General features: G+C 41.2%; 1 protein-coding gene across 1 annotated transcript in view; it reads right to left on the reverse strand.

Moving 5' to 3' along the window:
- The window catches only part of LOC139406689 (protein furry homolog-like), a 90003-nt gene extending 83254 nt beyond the window's left edge, over positions 1-6749 (reverse strand). Inside the window, exon 1 of the mRNA XM_071149607.1 lies at positions 6578-6749. The gene's annotated coding sequence lies outside the window, so the exon portion shown is untranslated. The remainder of the gene's footprint in view (positions 1-6577) is intronic.
- Between the last annotated feature and the right edge of the window lie 10206 nt (positions 6750-16955).

Consider the following 16955-nt stretch of genomic DNA (forward strand, 5'->3'; position numbering starts at 1 on the left):
GGAATGTCAGTGTTCTGTCATAGGCAGCGAAGAGTCCGGATCTCAATCCCATTGACCACGTCTGAGACCTGTTGGATCGGGGGTGAGGGGCTAGGGCCATTCCCCCCAGAAATGTCCGGTAACTTGCAGGTACCTTGGTGGAAGAGTGGGGTAACATCTCACAGCAAGAACTGGCTAAATCTGGTGCAGTCCATGAGGAGCACTGCAGTCCTTAATGCAGCTGGTGGCCACAACAGATACTGACTGTTACTTTTGATTTTGACCCTCTTTGTTCAGGGACACATTATTCCATTTATGTTAGTCACATGTCTGTGGAACTTGTTCAGTTTATGTCTCAGTTGTTGAATCTTGTGTTCATACAAATATTTACACACGTTAAGTTTGCTGAAAATAAACACAGCTGACGTTTCTTTTTCTGCTGAGTTTATATATGAATGGACTGCATGTAGACTATCAACTTTCACAGTGAATGCTTTGGTTTATGTTTTGTGCCTATGAATTGAATATTACCAAATGCATCAGTAAAAAGTAGCCCATTTAAATGCAACCTTTGCGTTAATAGATCGCAAAGCAGCAGCATACAACTGACCTAAACGTTTGGAAATTATCAGTTAACTTTCTCATCCATTGCCTTAAAATGCATCTCAAGTTGGGGTAGTGTGAAGATTGATAAAGAAAATAATATATTTCATCCATTTTAGATTAAGGCTGTAACATAACAAAATGTGGACAAAGTCAAGGGGTCTGAATACTTTACGAATTCACTGCATGTCAATCTACTATGACCCATAGTAGAAATGTTTGCCTTCTCCATTGGTCAGCGTGTCGTTCTGCGCGAGAAAGAACTAGCCTATTCCAGACTCTGGGACAGCTGTGGGACGATAAATCCCAATTTCATACAACCAGTAGGCCTAGACTACATAAAAATAAAAAAAGTAAAACGCAAATTAGGCTCATGCAACACTTAAACTATTTATTCGCATAATAAGCGCAGCAACACGCACAAGCCAGCAGGATACCCGTGAATGTTTGTTCCATTACATGCTGACCAAACCGGACACGTCGCGTGCTCGAGCTCGCAAAATTTAGAAATCCATGTTATTCAATTATTGCACCCACACTGCTCGTGTACGCCAACGAGCGTATGCGACACCAAGGGCTAAAATAGAACTCATTCCTATTTCTGACGCAGATCGCGCTGAAAGTCCTGCCTCTCCCATCTCCTCATTGGTTTATAGAAACAGGTACCCACGTGACTGAAAGACGAACTGTTTTGCCGGTAGTTGTGGTAATACAATGAAAGTTTAGATGGATCACCATATAAATTGAACGATGAAAAAGCCTGGAAGGAGGAGAGATGACTAGAAACGATTCGGTTGGCCGTTGTCTGTCGGAGTAGAGGTTCTTGTGCATTTCAGGTAAAATAACAACTCAATGTTTATATCCCAGGACAAATTAGCTAGCAACAGCAAGCTAGCTAAATAGGACAAATTAACGTTAGCTAGCAAGTGCAAGCTAACTAGCTAAATTGCCATACATGTTTAATGATTTTCGAAATTAATGTAATTTGGTTCAGAGTTTGTTTTGATATTTTAACCTGATCGCGTTTGGTGTGGGGGGGCAAAATAAATGTATGAACGATGGCGCACGCGCGCAGCCGGTTTGGGTTCGGTGTAATGAAACAAGCGTAAAACGCCATTGTGAGCGGTTTCATGTGACAGATAAATATCCCATTAGAAATTTAGAAAGAGAGGAGATTTAAAATATGAAACAACTAGCATGGGTTGCTAATATGACTAGGATTGTGCCTTTGGCTACTGGAAAATGAAAGAAAGTTGATTTGAAAATAAATAGAGCATATGAGAGACAAAGGCTACTGGTTTCAATGGCACATGGAAGTCTTTATAAAATAATTGCCTGCCCGCTTGGTTTGATTTTTGCTAGACTACTTTGAAGCAAGGTAAGACATGCCCCAGTATGTAGTAAAGCGTTCAAGCTTCAAACAAGTACGTAAATGTTTTCAAATCCATGCTGCCTCCAGCTCATTGCAAAGTGGCGTGTGACGCGCTGAAGCCTGCCTAGTTTCCTATGGCGAACTAGAAGCGCGCTTCAATTACCAGTTGAGAAATACAAGTATCTTTCTTTTAAATGTATTGTTGCGCAATGATTGTGCTTATCAAATCACGTTTCAGTCAAGCTTCATTAAAACAGCTATTTGAGCTATATTAGCAGCTCACGACATAAATCGACTGGTAGGCTATTTCAATCAATGAAGGGATTCTTTTTTTCCTTCTCCCGGACAATTGATCAGCGCCAATTTAATCAGTTATGCATTTATTTGGGGTCCAAATGGCAGCTAACGGAACCCCTGCCATCTCTATATAGACCCATGACAAGCAGCAGAAGTACAGAGTTGCACTCATGCATTTTGCAGCTTGGAAATAATAACATTGACATTTACGTAACTAGGCCTACCTACACACTATGACCGGTTGTGACAGACGTGCTGAAATAGACTTTGTCGTGGGGTGAGAGTAAGAAGCCTGGACAACAAAGGACACCACAGTATGCAGCACCAACCTGATGAATGGTTAAGTGAAACTGAAATCCCCCAGGGTTTTCTAGGTCAGACAGGATGCTGATCTCATCTACAAGTGAGAATATACTGTATTATCTTGATCTCACCACTGGTGCAGTCATGACTGGGGTGAGGTCTCACTATTATTACACCCCAATCATCCAGGTACGAAACACAGGCATGTGTTGTGCTTTACACATGGAGCCACGCCCATTTCTGTAATGGTAATGCAAAAAGACAAAGAAGAACTAAGTACATCTGGTTCACCAGGACTAAAATGACAGGCTTTGCCCTGGCATAATCACTACCTTCCTATGAATCGGAAACATCACTAGCTTCTGACAGAGAAGGCGTTCATTCTACCACCCAAACAGGACCCCTTATTTGCGTGTTTTAAAAGCTCTTCCTCATAACTAGTGTGCTTTCTAAAAATAGAGGTATGTTAAGCCTAGTACACATCCCTGAAAGTTCCAATCCAAACACAAGCACACTGTATGAGGTGTGAGAGGTAGAGAGTTGGCTTTCCTTGGGCCAAGGAAAGGGTGGTTTCTTTGGTGAAGTCAGTCCCAAACATTAATTATCCTGCTCCAAACCAGTTCTCCCGACCCAAAAATAATCTGCCTCGGCAAGGTCCAATTATAGGCTATTTCTAGCTGAACTTACCCCACATTTCTGTGTATTACAGAACACAGCCTTAGAATCCAAAGAGAAAGGATCTCTCTGATTTTAGGATCACTATGACTCGAGGGGGGGGGGGGGCTTGTCGGATGAAGAACAACTATTTAAACAGTACCTTGCATGACCTTTCAGTTTAACATGCTCTTCATTATTGCCGGTGGATACCCACTGCAGCAGTTCAGATTAATTATTTAGCTCCAAGCAAACACAGTCATGCCTCCAACCTTTTCAGTTAGGTTTAGTAGCTTATTTGGCAGGAGATCCAGCATCACAGTCACCAGGCAAGCAAATACAGGCTGTAATTCAACTGGTAATAAGAATACAGACGGATGTAGTTCACTCTAAATCCAGGTTCTCTTTAAGTTCTCTTGATAAGGCAGTAGGTGAACTGTTGAGACGTCATAGGTCAGTCAGATACAGGTGTTACAGAGTCTAGAAGCAAGGCGAGATATGTGCAGCCATGAGCTCCCTGTATGTAAATAATGGAAAGCATCATATTTGTTTACCAGATGGCAGAGGCGCAAAAAGTGTCAGTTGGTCAGTACAGGGACAAAGCAGTAAGAGAGGGGAAGGACAACAGTGTCAGTCTGATGGGACAGGAGAAACAGTGCGACACCGGGCTCAATAAGAAGAGAAATGCTCTTTACTGCACAGTTATTATTTGGCTCCTGTAAATCTAACCACCACACTCCAGTGATAAGTGATCCATGGCCCTCTGGCTCATCCTGAGAGGAGACAAGCCCATGGCCTGACAGGAGAACCATTCAACCAGAGACCAGCTCTTTATATCTAGCACCTACAGAATATACATCAAGGTAGAGGGAAAAAACACCCAGCAATGATATTGATAGAGAATGCAATCTTTGGGGGAGAGAATGATATTCCTTGTTGTTGGAGAACCATTCAACCAGAGGCCAGCTCTTAGTGGTCTTCAAAAACATCATGCCACCTTGAAATTTGAGAGACCTTGCTCAATTGTACCAAGGTATTAACATTGTTCATTCCATGTACCTGATGCGTGGGCAAATCCTTAGCAACAATCAAGTCGTATTCATCTGAATTATACAGACATGACATAATGCTGGTATGAAAAGAGAACACAGTACTTCTGTTTTCAGACCATGAATACCTGCACAACCTCAGAGAAATTTCAGAGGAAAGTGTTTCTTCAAACGTGTCATGATGGTCACATATTTGGTGTATGATAGAAACTATTTTGATAACAGCACAAATAAATGAGGACAAGCTGCAAAGTTAACTCCTTGCAAAGGGGAGCCAGGGATGCTTTGTCAGGGCCATTCTTAGTGAGCCTGGCCTTTCATCCCTACACTCAATGCCATTAATGTCTTACCAGATTAAGCCAAAATCACACATTCCCTGGAATTATGCGCCGAATAATTGCAGATAGATGCCCCTCTGCAATCTAGAGGGATTCCCTGCTGTTTCTATGCACATAGACCTAGTGTGTGTGTCTGTGTACAGTGCAATCACACCTGTACTGCCATCAGATGCTTATCCTTGCAGGGTGGAGCCGGGAGGATAAGTCAACCACACAGCGAGAGACACGTATGGGATGGGACAGACAGGGACCTCACTGTACCTTACACTCACCTTAAAGTCACCACAACAAACCAGACTGCTACTAGTCCTAACAAACTAACAGCCTCCTGTCCTGACGATGACAATCTAGTGATGTTTTTTTTAATCAAAATAATAAATTCTAACCCATTATGATGCATCGGCATTATACGTTATGTAAGATGTGGCCTGTTATTCAACAATGAAAGAGCACCAGTCCTTGAATTAAGTGGTTACTGATTATTCAGAGCATGTACAACACCCATGTGGGAGTGACACAGACAAACTTTTCTCCAGATGAGAAGTGCATTGTAAAGGCCTCGGGTCCACAGGCCACGTCTGAAATAGTTCAGCCCTCTCCACCTCCAGGCTCATTGCAAAGTGACCAGATTCCTCTGTGTGTCTGTGTTCTCATTTCAATGCTTGCCTCCAGAAAACAAGAACAAACTCCCCATTGTCTGTCTGTTGCACTCAACAGAGCAGATAAAGTTCTAAGAATGTTAGACATGAAACACACAACTATTTCCCAGTACAAACACACCAGAAGACAGACAGGCGACCCTATTATGATTGATCTTTACTGTGCAGTGTGTACACTGCCAAGCGTTTTCACAGACACTGATGTTTGGTTCCCATGCCAGCCTGGATGTGGTCCAATTTAAGAGGGGGACAAAAACAGCTGCTAAACAGGACAAATGCAACTTGGCTGTTGCTGTAATTACACACTTGGAAGAAAGAGTGCCCAGTAGCAATTACAGAATGTTAGCTATTACAGTTCTGATTGGAGGTTAACTTTATATCTAGCACCTACAGAATATACATCAAGGTAGAGTGAAAAAACACCCAGCAATGATATTGATAGAGAATGCAATCTTTGGGGGAGAGAATGTTATTCCTTGTTGTTGGGCTACAGGCCTAGGCATACACAACTAGCATTGAATACAATTTTGGGGTATATTGGCATGACAAAGTAAAGGCGTTTCCGAAGTAAGATTGAGTTGTGTAATAACAAGTGTATATGGATATTTGCTGATTATCCTGAAACATTAGTGGTATCCTAGCTAGTAACTTACTACTTATCCTTGCCAGTCAAATTGCCAATAGATTGTGTCAGGAACAATTTACGGGACGTAAATCAACGGATGGACAGAGGCGAAACAGGGGGTTATAGTTCGCTATAACTAACGTTACATAATGAACTAACAGCGAACTTGCTACTGTACCAGCATTATCATTGTGCTGTGTCTTCTATATTGCATCGTAGCTAACGGTTAGCCTGGTTGGTTAATGTTAGCTAGCGTGGAATTTGTTTCTGACACCATAACTAGCTTGCTGACAACTGTAGCATACTCATTCAAGTATTTCTGGTGCTTGCCAAAATCCTGACAACATGGCTAACTAAGGTTATGCAAAGATTTCTATAACTAACCCTCATAGCTCATTGTTCTATCTGTGCCTATGTTGCTAACTTACCTAGAAAATAAATAGCTTATAGCTAATGTTAGCTAGTTAACCGGGCTAACGTGAGCTAACTAGCAATGTGGGTGCGCTTTAGCCAGCTAACTAACTGTAACCTGTGGCAGACAAACGGTTAGTTAACGGCTGCTAGTTGTTATCGAAGCAATTCGTTAACTAATCCATTTGTACGAAACGTTAGCTACTCATAAATTAGCCTGCTAACTTGAACTGCCTAGCTAGCTATCTGTGGTGGGACCGAGTATTTCAAATCTCGGCCGAGCTTACCTCTTTCAAAGTGCGCTTAGCTTGTTTCCTAGCAATCCAACTCCTTTGGCATGCTAAACTAGTTTAGCTTTTTCCAACAGTGAAGCTTCACAGGCCTCGCAGAAATTATATTTCAACATTTGTCTGTGTCCCCACCTCCCATTTCCTTTCATTCTTTTTTTAGAACGTTCATTTTTTTCAAAGACCTAAAACTCGTCCAATGACAACTACCCTCCTCTTTGAGAAGGTGTAATTGCAGATTCTAGTTAAGGGCGTTTCTTGACGTCAAGTTACTCCCATTGTTGCTCGCCATTGATCCGTGGTCGTTAATTTCGCTTCGGGCACAACAATTGTTGACAAATGTAACATTATAACTAAGACTAACCCTTTTCCTAACCTTAATCTTTATCCTCCTAACCTGCCACGTGAATTGTCCTCGTTATCCCAACCTACAACTTTAACAAATCATCGGCAGGGTAGCCTAGTGGTTAGAGCATTGGGCTGGTAACCGGAAGGTTGCAAGTTCAAATCCCCGAGCTGACAAGGTACAAATCTGTCGTTCTGCGTCATTGAAAATACGAATTTGTTCTTAACTGACTTGCCTGGTTAAATAAAGGTAAAATAAAATAAAAATCTATGATATCAAGGAACGCCCACATCAAGAAACACCCCGAATTGTGGTCTGCAATTACACTACTCTTTGACATATTCGGGCATTGGTTAACGATTTTGCCGTTTGTCATGCATTTTAAGATTAGTATAAACCTATTGTCTCAATGATTTGATTTTTTCAGCCTCTGGCAAATTTACGTCTCTACATTGACTGGATGGTGTCCCTGACGCTACCGCAGTGTAAAATTTCAAGTGCTAGTCGGAACTCGGAAACTCAGAAATGTTCTACTTGCTAACTGGTTGTAGCTGAGCTGTACACATGCTGCAGTCAATCACTTAGCAAGTTGGACATTTCTGAGTTTCCTAGCTCCGATTTAGCACGTGAACGCGGCATTAGCCACAAGGCTGCTTGCTCTCTGTCCCCCTGCTCCCCGGACGCTTTGATGCTTTTGGACTGGGTGTGCTTCTGTACACGTGACGCCCTCTGGTGGTGGTGTACAACAGCAGGTTCCCTGTTTTTTTCCAAGTTCCAAGTGGTCTTGAACGCACTGAAGTCGTACACGAGTTCCCAGTTGTTCTGAACGCGGCATACCTTGCGTAAACGCTGGATATCAGAGGGCGCATGAGTATTTAGGCATGTGGCTAACTGGCTATGGTTTGATATTGTAACGAGTTGGGTTTATAAGCCCCAGGGTCGTTACAATATCTGCATCAAGATAGAACAAGGTTTGACGGAAAAAATGGCGTCCCTTGAGAGGGCAAAAATTAGATGTACAGTACCAGTCAAAAGTTTGGACACCTAATTCAAGGGTTTTTCTTTATTTGTAGTATTTTCTACATTGTAGAATAATAGTGAAAACATCAAATCTAAGAAACAACACACATGAAATCATGTAGTAACCAAAAAAAAGAGTTAAACAAATCAGAATATATTTTAGATTCTTCAGTAGCCACCCTTTGCCTTGATGACAGCTTTGCAAACTCTTGGCATTCTGTCAACCAAATCAAACTTTATTTGCAACATGTGCCAAATACAACATGTGTAGATCTTACCGTTAAATACTTACTTACAAGCCCTTAATTACATGTTGACCACACCGCTCGCGTCCGTGCGCAAGCTTGCAAAATAAACGTACACATACATGTTATTCAATCATTACGCGCCAATGAGCGTCTGCGTTGCCAGGCACTAAAATGGAAGTTGCTTCTATTTTTGGCGCAGAACATGCTGCAAGTCCTGCTCCTCCCATCTCCTCACTGGTTTATAGAAGCAGATACCCACATGCCATCTCCTCATTGGTTATACCCACGTTGGTGATTGAAAGAGGAACTGAGGTCGGTCGTCGTCATGGTAATACTATGAAAGTTTAGATGCCAATCGCCATATAAGTTCAAAGATGAAAAAGCCTGGAAGGAGGAGAGATGACTAGAAACGAATCGATTGACTGTTTTATGTGTGGAATAATTGTCGGAGTAGAGGACCTTGTGCATTTCGGGTAAAATAACAACTCAATGTTTTTATATCCCAAGATAAATTAGCTAGCAACAGCAAGCTAGCTAGCTAAATTGCCATAAATGTTTAATGCTTTTTGACCTGTCCCTAAATGAATATTTCAACATGCGTGTCCTGATTGCTTCTGGTTTGGGTGAACAAAATCAACCTGCATGTGGATGCACGCGCGCGGTAAGCATGTAAGTCATGCTACAGCATAAGGATGCCAAAGGTCAGGGTTATGTTCCAAATAGCACCCTATTCCCTATGTAATGCACAATTTTTGAGTCGTATGGGCCCTGGTCAGAAGTAGTGCACTATAAAGGGAACATGGTGCCATTTGGTAGACATACCAGATCTTCCCCTCTCTATTCCTCTCTTGAGCTCTCTTTTACTCAATCATATAGCTACTGAAGTGTTTTGGGCATGCATTGTTAAAATAAAGAGCTATAAGGATGTATGGATTCTGTATGCACTTATGACAACATTTTTTATTCTCAGTCTTTCCAATAACTGCTGTGGCAGTGTCTGTAGCTCAAGTACTAGTTATGAAAGGTAAGTTTAATGTTCAGTCCAGTAAAATTGTGATTCAAATATCAGCCTAATGCCTTTCATTGTATTTTACTTCCCTTTCTATATCTCCCTTCCAAGAGTCCTTGCACCCTCATTACGATTTGGTTACCTGCCTAAAGTAGCTAGTAAGTAAAGGCAGATGTTTATTTTGACAGGGAGCCAATGCTGAGTCCAAGGTCTCTTTTCCAGGCGAGCCCTGTTTAACACAACAATACACATCAAAATACAATAGACACATTAAACTACACATCCATATATACATAAAAAGACACATTATTATACATCAATGCATTAAAAGGACAACACAATCATTAAAAAACAGACACCAATTCCTCAAATGTTAAAATGCATTGGCGATCAATTCCACACAAAAGGTGCCAAAAAATTGCAACCAGATCTACCCAACTCAGTGGAGAGTTAGCCATCCCTGAGACCGGGTCTGGTAAGTTAACAATGAAGTAAGGTACGGCAGAAGTTTATGCAGGAGAGCTTTAAAAACAAAAAGAGTGCAATTAATCGATCTACGAGACTTCAAAGAGGGCCAGACTACATGCTGATACTGAATGCAGTGATGTGTACTGAACCTATCGCCCGTAATAAAGCGCAGTGCTCAAAGATAAACTGTGTCCAATGGCTTCAATACAGTGGCAGCTGCATTCATATAGTCTATAACCGGTTTGAATGTCGACTGAATGAATATGTGGCTTGTCAGTGTCCTGCTGGAATTCAAAATGTATATGAAGCATTGTCATGTCTTTGGGAATATTCATTTTTGTGTTTGTGTGGTGTCTTTTTTTCAGTTTCTGGTCTGTTTGGATACATTGGCGGAAAGAACTCCTACACAAAGTTAAGTCAGCTGAAATGTAAACAATCTGGACAATTCTCCATTGGGTGAAGCCCTAAAGCAAGGGCAACGTCATATCCCTCAACAGTCAGTATGGCGTCTAATCCCCCCGCCCCTCTCAAGCACACACTCGTTTGGTTGTTGAATGAATATTCATCATGTCATTTGAGCCTTTATTGTGGTAGCAGGTTATTGTTTTGACGTCTTACCAAGTTAGATTTTTATTGTACACAGGTTTGCTCCTCAAAACCAATCAGAGTTGGGAGATGCTAATAAGGCTTTTTTAGCTCAAGCCCCCAGCTGAAACACCTGTTCCCGAAGAGAGATGGTGACTCACTCCTCACAGTGATCTGTTATTATTTGGGACTATTCACATATGTTGATAACAATGAGGATAGGGCCTGACTATATAGATTATTCAGTGTGTTAACAGTGCTCACATACTTGGACATCAGTTTAAATTATTGTGCCAGAGCAGGGTGTCTGTATTAAGGCACATGATAACATACACTAGCATTTGCTTTGTAGTTTGTAGCAATAATTAACCGTATAGCCTTTATAATTGTTGATTTAAACACAATATTCCGGGTGCATTAGTGAACTGCAATGCATAGATATAGCAGATTTGCTGTGTGGTTATTTTGTTTTTGCCTCAACAGTGTAAAAATAACCAATATGGAGATGCATGGGTCGAGTGAATAGTCTTCTTTCAGGAGCCATTGATCAGCTGCTGTAACAGGAGAAGGCACATGCAGAATACACAATAACTCTGTTAATTATGCAATCATGCCATAGTAATTTGAAGAACACATAGACGGGTTAGCTGAGGCTGACGTCGTCACAAGAACGATGCGCACCCTTCAGTGTGACAGGAGTCCGTGTGTTGTGATTCTGGATGGCCAGATAGCTAGCAACAAGGGTAAGACATGTCTGTTTTCCCCATAGTTGCGCACATGTAGTTTTTTTTGCCAAACAACCAAACCGTCTACAGCTATGTTCCCAAAATAATAAATGTCAAAATAATATAGTGTCAAAAGTGAAGATGAATAGCAGCTTTTTAGAATTGCCCATTATTAGAGACAAGAATGTTGTTGTGTTGCTACCATGCTGTGTTGTCATGTGTTGCTGCCTTGCTATGTTTTTGTCTTAGGTTTCTCTTTATGTAGTTTTGTGTAGTCTCTCTTGTCTAGATGTGCGTTTTGTCCTATATTTATATGTTATTTATTTTTAATTTCTAATCCCAGCCCCCGTCCCCGCAGGAGGTCTTTTGCCTTTTGGCGTGCCTTCATTGTAAATAAGAATTAGTTCTTAACTGACTTGCCTAGTTAAATAAAGGAAAAAATAAATAAATAACATTTTAAAAAAGAGGCCCTTGACTTTCAGCTTTAAAAAATATATAATTATTTAACTAGGCAAGTCAATTAAGAACAAATTCTTATTTTCAATGACTGCCTAGGAACAGTGGGTTAACTGCCTGTTCAGGGGCGGAACAATAGATTTTTACATTGTCAGCTCTGGGATTCGATCTTGCAACCTTTCGGCTACTAGTCCAACGCTAACCACTAGGCTACCTGCTGCCCCAGGCATCCCCAGGCATCCTAATCTGGGATCTCGGTCACCTCAACACAAGAACCTGACACCAGAAAAGGTCCAGATGACATCAAAGAATGGAATTATTCACTGACATGGAAAAATATTTATATATTCATTTAGGAATAGGATTTATAGATAAACCTTCAAAAAAGTATGAGCTGACATTGGTAATACTGAACATTTTACATTTGAACGAAAATGATGGGATGGAAACAGGCTATTAGTAAGTTTGTTGGCTGTATTCAATTGTAATGTATAGGTCCCCTCACTTGGTTTTTCGCAGCATTGTCAAAAGTAACATAACAAAGGATGTGTTGACTGAGATTTCCTCCAGGACCAGGCTTGCCCAGCTGTCAAGTCTGTTGACTTTTCAGTAAGGTGTGGCGCCGTCACCGCAGAAATCCACCATGTACAGCAGACATGAAAAATAGCACTGTAACGCATATTGTTTTACTTCCGCTTATGTTTTGTTAAACAATTGGGTTGATTATTAAACCAAATTGGTTTGGGTAGGGTCTGCCGGCTGTAGTCATTTGTCTTCTTCTTGCTGTATGCTCCATATTTCCAAAACTCAAAGCATTGTATTTGGGACAAATCATTCGCTAAACCCTAAACCTCAACTACATCTTGTAATGCTAATTTGGTAACTGAGCAAGCTGAGGAGACAACTGCTTGGAGTAACCCTGGATTGTAAACTGTCATGATGAAACATTGATACAACAGTAGCTAAGATTGGGAGAAGTCTGTCCATAATAAAGAGCTGCTCTGCATTCTTCACATCACCATCAACAAGGCAGGTCCTACAGGCCCTAGTTTTGTCGCACCTGGACTACTGTTCAGCCGTGTGGTTAGGTGCCACATACAGAGGGACTTAGGAAAATTGCAATTGTCTCTGAACAGGTCAGCACGAACAGAGCTAACATTAATAATATGCATGTCAGTCTCTCCTGGCTCAAAGTGGAGAGATTGACTTCATCACTACTTGTATTTGTGAGAGGTATTGACATGTTGAATGCACCGAGCTGTCTCTGGCACACAGCTCGGACACCCATGCATACCAAACAAGACATGCCACCAGAGGTCTCTTCACAGTCCCCAAGTTCAGAACAATCTATGGGAGGCGCACAGTACTAAATAGAGCCATGACTACATGGAACTCTATTCCGCATCAAGTAACTCATTCAAACAGTAAAATTAGATTTAATAAATAAAAAACAGATAAAATTACACCGCATGGAACAGCAGGGACTGTGAAGCAACACAAACATAGGCACAGACACTCTACAAACACATAACATATGCACTATACACACACATCCACATGGATTTTGTGTTGTAGATGCAGTGCCTTGCGAAAGTATTCGGCCCCCTTGAACTTTGCGACCTTTTGCCACATTTCAGGCTTCAAACATAAAGATATAAAACTGTATTTTTTTGTGAAGAATCAACAACAAGTGGGACACAATCATGACGTGGAACGACATTTATTGGATATTTCAAACTTTTTTAACAAATCAAAAACTGAAAAATTGGGCGTGCTAAATTATTCAGCCCCTTTACTTTCAGTGCAGCAAACTCTCTCCAGAAGTTCAGTGAGGATCTCTGAATGATCCAATGTTGACCTAAATGACTAATGATGATAAATACAATCCACCTGTGTGTAATCAAGTCTCCGTATAAATGCACCTGCACTGTGATAGTCTCAGAGGTCCGTCAAAAGCGCAAAGAGCATCATGAAGAACAAGGAACACACCAGGCAGGTCCGAGATACTGTTGTGAAGAAGTTTAAAGCCGGATTTGGATACAAAAAGATTTCCCAAGCTTTAAACATCCCAAGGAACACTGTGCAAGCGATAATATTGAAATGGAAGGAGTATCAGACCACTGCAAATCTACCAAGACCTGGCCGTCCCTCTAAACTTTCAGCTCATACAAGGAGAAGACTGATCAGAGATGCAGCCAAGAGGCCCATGATCACTCTGGATGAACTGCAGAGATCTACAGCTGAGGTGGGAGACTCTGTCCATAGGACAACAATCAGTTGTATATTGCACAAATCTGGCCTTTACGGAGGAGTGGCAAGAAGAAAGCCATTTCTTAAAGATATCCATAAAAAGTGTTGTTTAAAGTTTGCCACAAGCCACCTGGGAGACACACCAAACATGTGGAAGAAGGTGCTCTGGTCAGATGAAACCAAAATTGAACTTTTTGGCAACAATGTAAAACGTTATGTTTGGCGTAAAAGAAACACAGCTCATCACCCTGAACACACCATCCCCACTGTCAAACATGGTGGTGGCAGCATCATGGTTTGGGCCTGCTTTTCTTCAGCAGGGACAGGGAAGATGGTTAAAATTGATGGGAAGATGGATGGAGCCAAATACAGGACCATTCTGGAAGAAAACCTGATGGAGTCTGCAAAAGACCTGAGACTGGGACGGAGATTTGTCTTCCAACAAGACAATGATCCAAAACATAAAGCAACATCTACAATGGAATGGTTCAAAAATAAACATATCCAGGTGTTAGAATGGCCAAGTCAAAGTCCAGACTTGAATCCAATCGAGAATCTGTGGAAAGAACTGAAAACTGCTGTTCACAAATGCTCTCCATCCAACCTCACTGAGCTCGAGCTGTTTTGCAAGGAGGAATGGGAAAAAATGTCAGTCTCTCGATGTGCAAAACTGATAGAGACATACCCCAAGCGACTTACAGCTGTAATCGCAGCAAAGGTGGCGCTACAAAGTATTAACTTAAGGGGGCTGAATAATTTTGCACGCCCAATTTTTCAGTTTTTGATTTAAAAAAGTTTGAAATATCCAATAAATGTCGTTCCACTTCATGATTGTGTCCCACTTGTTGTTGATTCTTCACAAAAAAATACAGTTTTACATCTTTATGTTTGAAGCCTGAAATGTGGCAAAAGGTCGCAAAGTTCAAGGGGGCCGAATACTTTCGCAAGGCACTGTATGTGGTAGTAGAGTAAGTGCCTGAGGGCACACACTTAATGTTGTAAAATCTTTGAATGTATTGCAATGTTAAAAAAAAAGTTATTACTGCCTTAATTTTGCTGGACTCCACAAAGGCCGAAGCTACAAATATGCTAGCTTTGTTTGGATGACAGACATACAAACACGTGTGTGCGTGTCAAAGTAGAAGACAGTCCAAGTGATTTTCACTCAGTCAATAAACATGCCCTGCACAGCTCAGGGTTTCTGATCGTTAACTTTCATAATTAAAAGAGAATATGGCAAGCCATCTAATCTGTTCAACAATGCTGCTATGGCAAGGACTGCTACATGGTTTCATCCTGAGTACACAAACTTGAACACAAATCAACAAGGTATTTAACTGAGGTAAATACTCAATCTTTATTTTTTGTAAAACTACACACACAATCATTTCGTCAAGTCCATTTGCACAGCATCCTGTAGCAGAGACACAGAGTCAAGAAGCAGATGAGCCGTTTAGTAAAACAAGAATGGACCGAGACAACATAACAGCAGCGTCTATGCATAAACACAGGAACAATACTGACTAGGGAAAGAGCCTAAGGGAGTGCCAGATATAGAGGAGGTAATAAATGAGGTAATGGAGTCCAGGTGTGCCTCATGATGACGTGCAGGTGCACATAATGATTGATCCCAGGACCGGTGGTTAGTATACTGGCCACGTCTAATGCCGGAGGGGAGGAGCGGGAGTAGTTGTGACATCCCCTGGATTGGACTCCATGGTGTCTCAAACTTACTGGGGGGGAGAATAGAGGATCATTATAATTGAGTGTGTTTTACCTCTAGCTTTGCATGTTCTCTGTAGGTGCAGGTGCAGCAGGGACTCGCTGTCTCTTACTCTTCACACACACATGGTGGCAGTGAATAAAAGAGACAGAGGATCCTGCTAATGCTTAAACTCACCAACGTTAGCTTTATTTATTACATTTTTTAAAAATCTTTTATTTATTTATTATCCAAAACATACAATATACTTGCAGTGAAGCCGCTCAACAACCACATCACATCAGTCATCCAACAGACTCCCAATCAGACGTTAGCTTTATTAATCACTCACACCATTCATGTGCCTTAACTTTAACATACATGATAATCCACTGGCATGTTAAAGTTTAAGCCACGATAGCTGATATCGTATTTACATACAGGTTCAGTCTACCTGTCACCCATGAAATGCTAAAATCAACATGTATGCCCATTTGTTTATCCAGCAACTCAGCATCTGCCACCATTTAGGCAGGTAGCATCAACTCCACTGAGGCCAACAGTCCCTGTAAAGTTGCAGAAAAAGTCATGTGTGACCATGTCACCATAGAAACCAGGTTTCCACAAACAGTATGGACTCACGACTCACCTGCTAGTTTTGGGAATGGGCCAAGTTTCTTTAGTGCATATTAGAAAGTGCATGTTTGTTTGTGTAACAGCAGAGTGGTAATTCCAATATTACTTTTGTAATGTTAGTGTCTTACCTTTGTAGATGAGCCCCCCCCCAGTTGTCATACTGTATTATTTGTTGGCAGTTTGGTTGATGTTCAGCTTTATTTACATAACATGTTGTTCTGGGATTGATTGCACTTTTCGCACCAAATTACGCTTATCTCGAGGAGACAGAACACGTCTCCTTCCTGAGCGGTATGACCGCTGTGTGGTCCCATGGTGTTTATACTTGCATACTATTGTTTGTACAGATGAACGTGGTACCTTCAGGCGTTTGGAAATTGGTCCCAAGGATGAACCAGACTTGTGGAGGTCTACATTTTTTTTCTGAGGTTTTGGCTGATTTCTTTTGATTTTCCCATGATGCCAAGCAAAGAGGCACTGAGTTGGAATGTCGGCCTTGAAATACATCCACAGGTACACCTCCAATTGACTCAAATTATGTCAATTAGCCTATCAGAAGCTTCTAAAGCCATGACATCATTTTCTGGAATTTTCCAAACTGTTTAAAGGCACTGTCAACCTAGTGTATGTAAACTTCTGACCCACTGGAATTGTGATACAGTGAATTATAAGTGAAATAATCTGTCTGTAAACGATTGTTGGAAAAAATACTAGATGTAGATGTCCTAACCGACTTGCCAAAACAATAGTTTGTTCACAAGAAATTTGTGGAGTGATTGAAAAACTAGTTTTAATGACTCCAACCTAAGTGTATGTAAACTTCTGACTTCAACTGTATGTAATATGCCATATACTTTGCTTTCAAGTCACATGACTCTTGCCACATTGCTGTTGTCACACAAGGACAACTATACATCAAATAAATATTTGAGT

The sequence above is a fragment of the Oncorhynchus clarkii genome, chromosome 4 (genome assembly GCF_045791955.1).
Source record: "Oncorhynchus clarkii lewisi isolate Uvic-CL-2024 chromosome 4, UVic_Ocla_1.0, whole genome shotgun sequence".
NCBI classification, from domain to species: domain Eukaryota; kingdom Metazoa; phylum Chordata; class Actinopteri; order Salmoniformes; family Salmonidae; genus Oncorhynchus; species Oncorhynchus clarkii.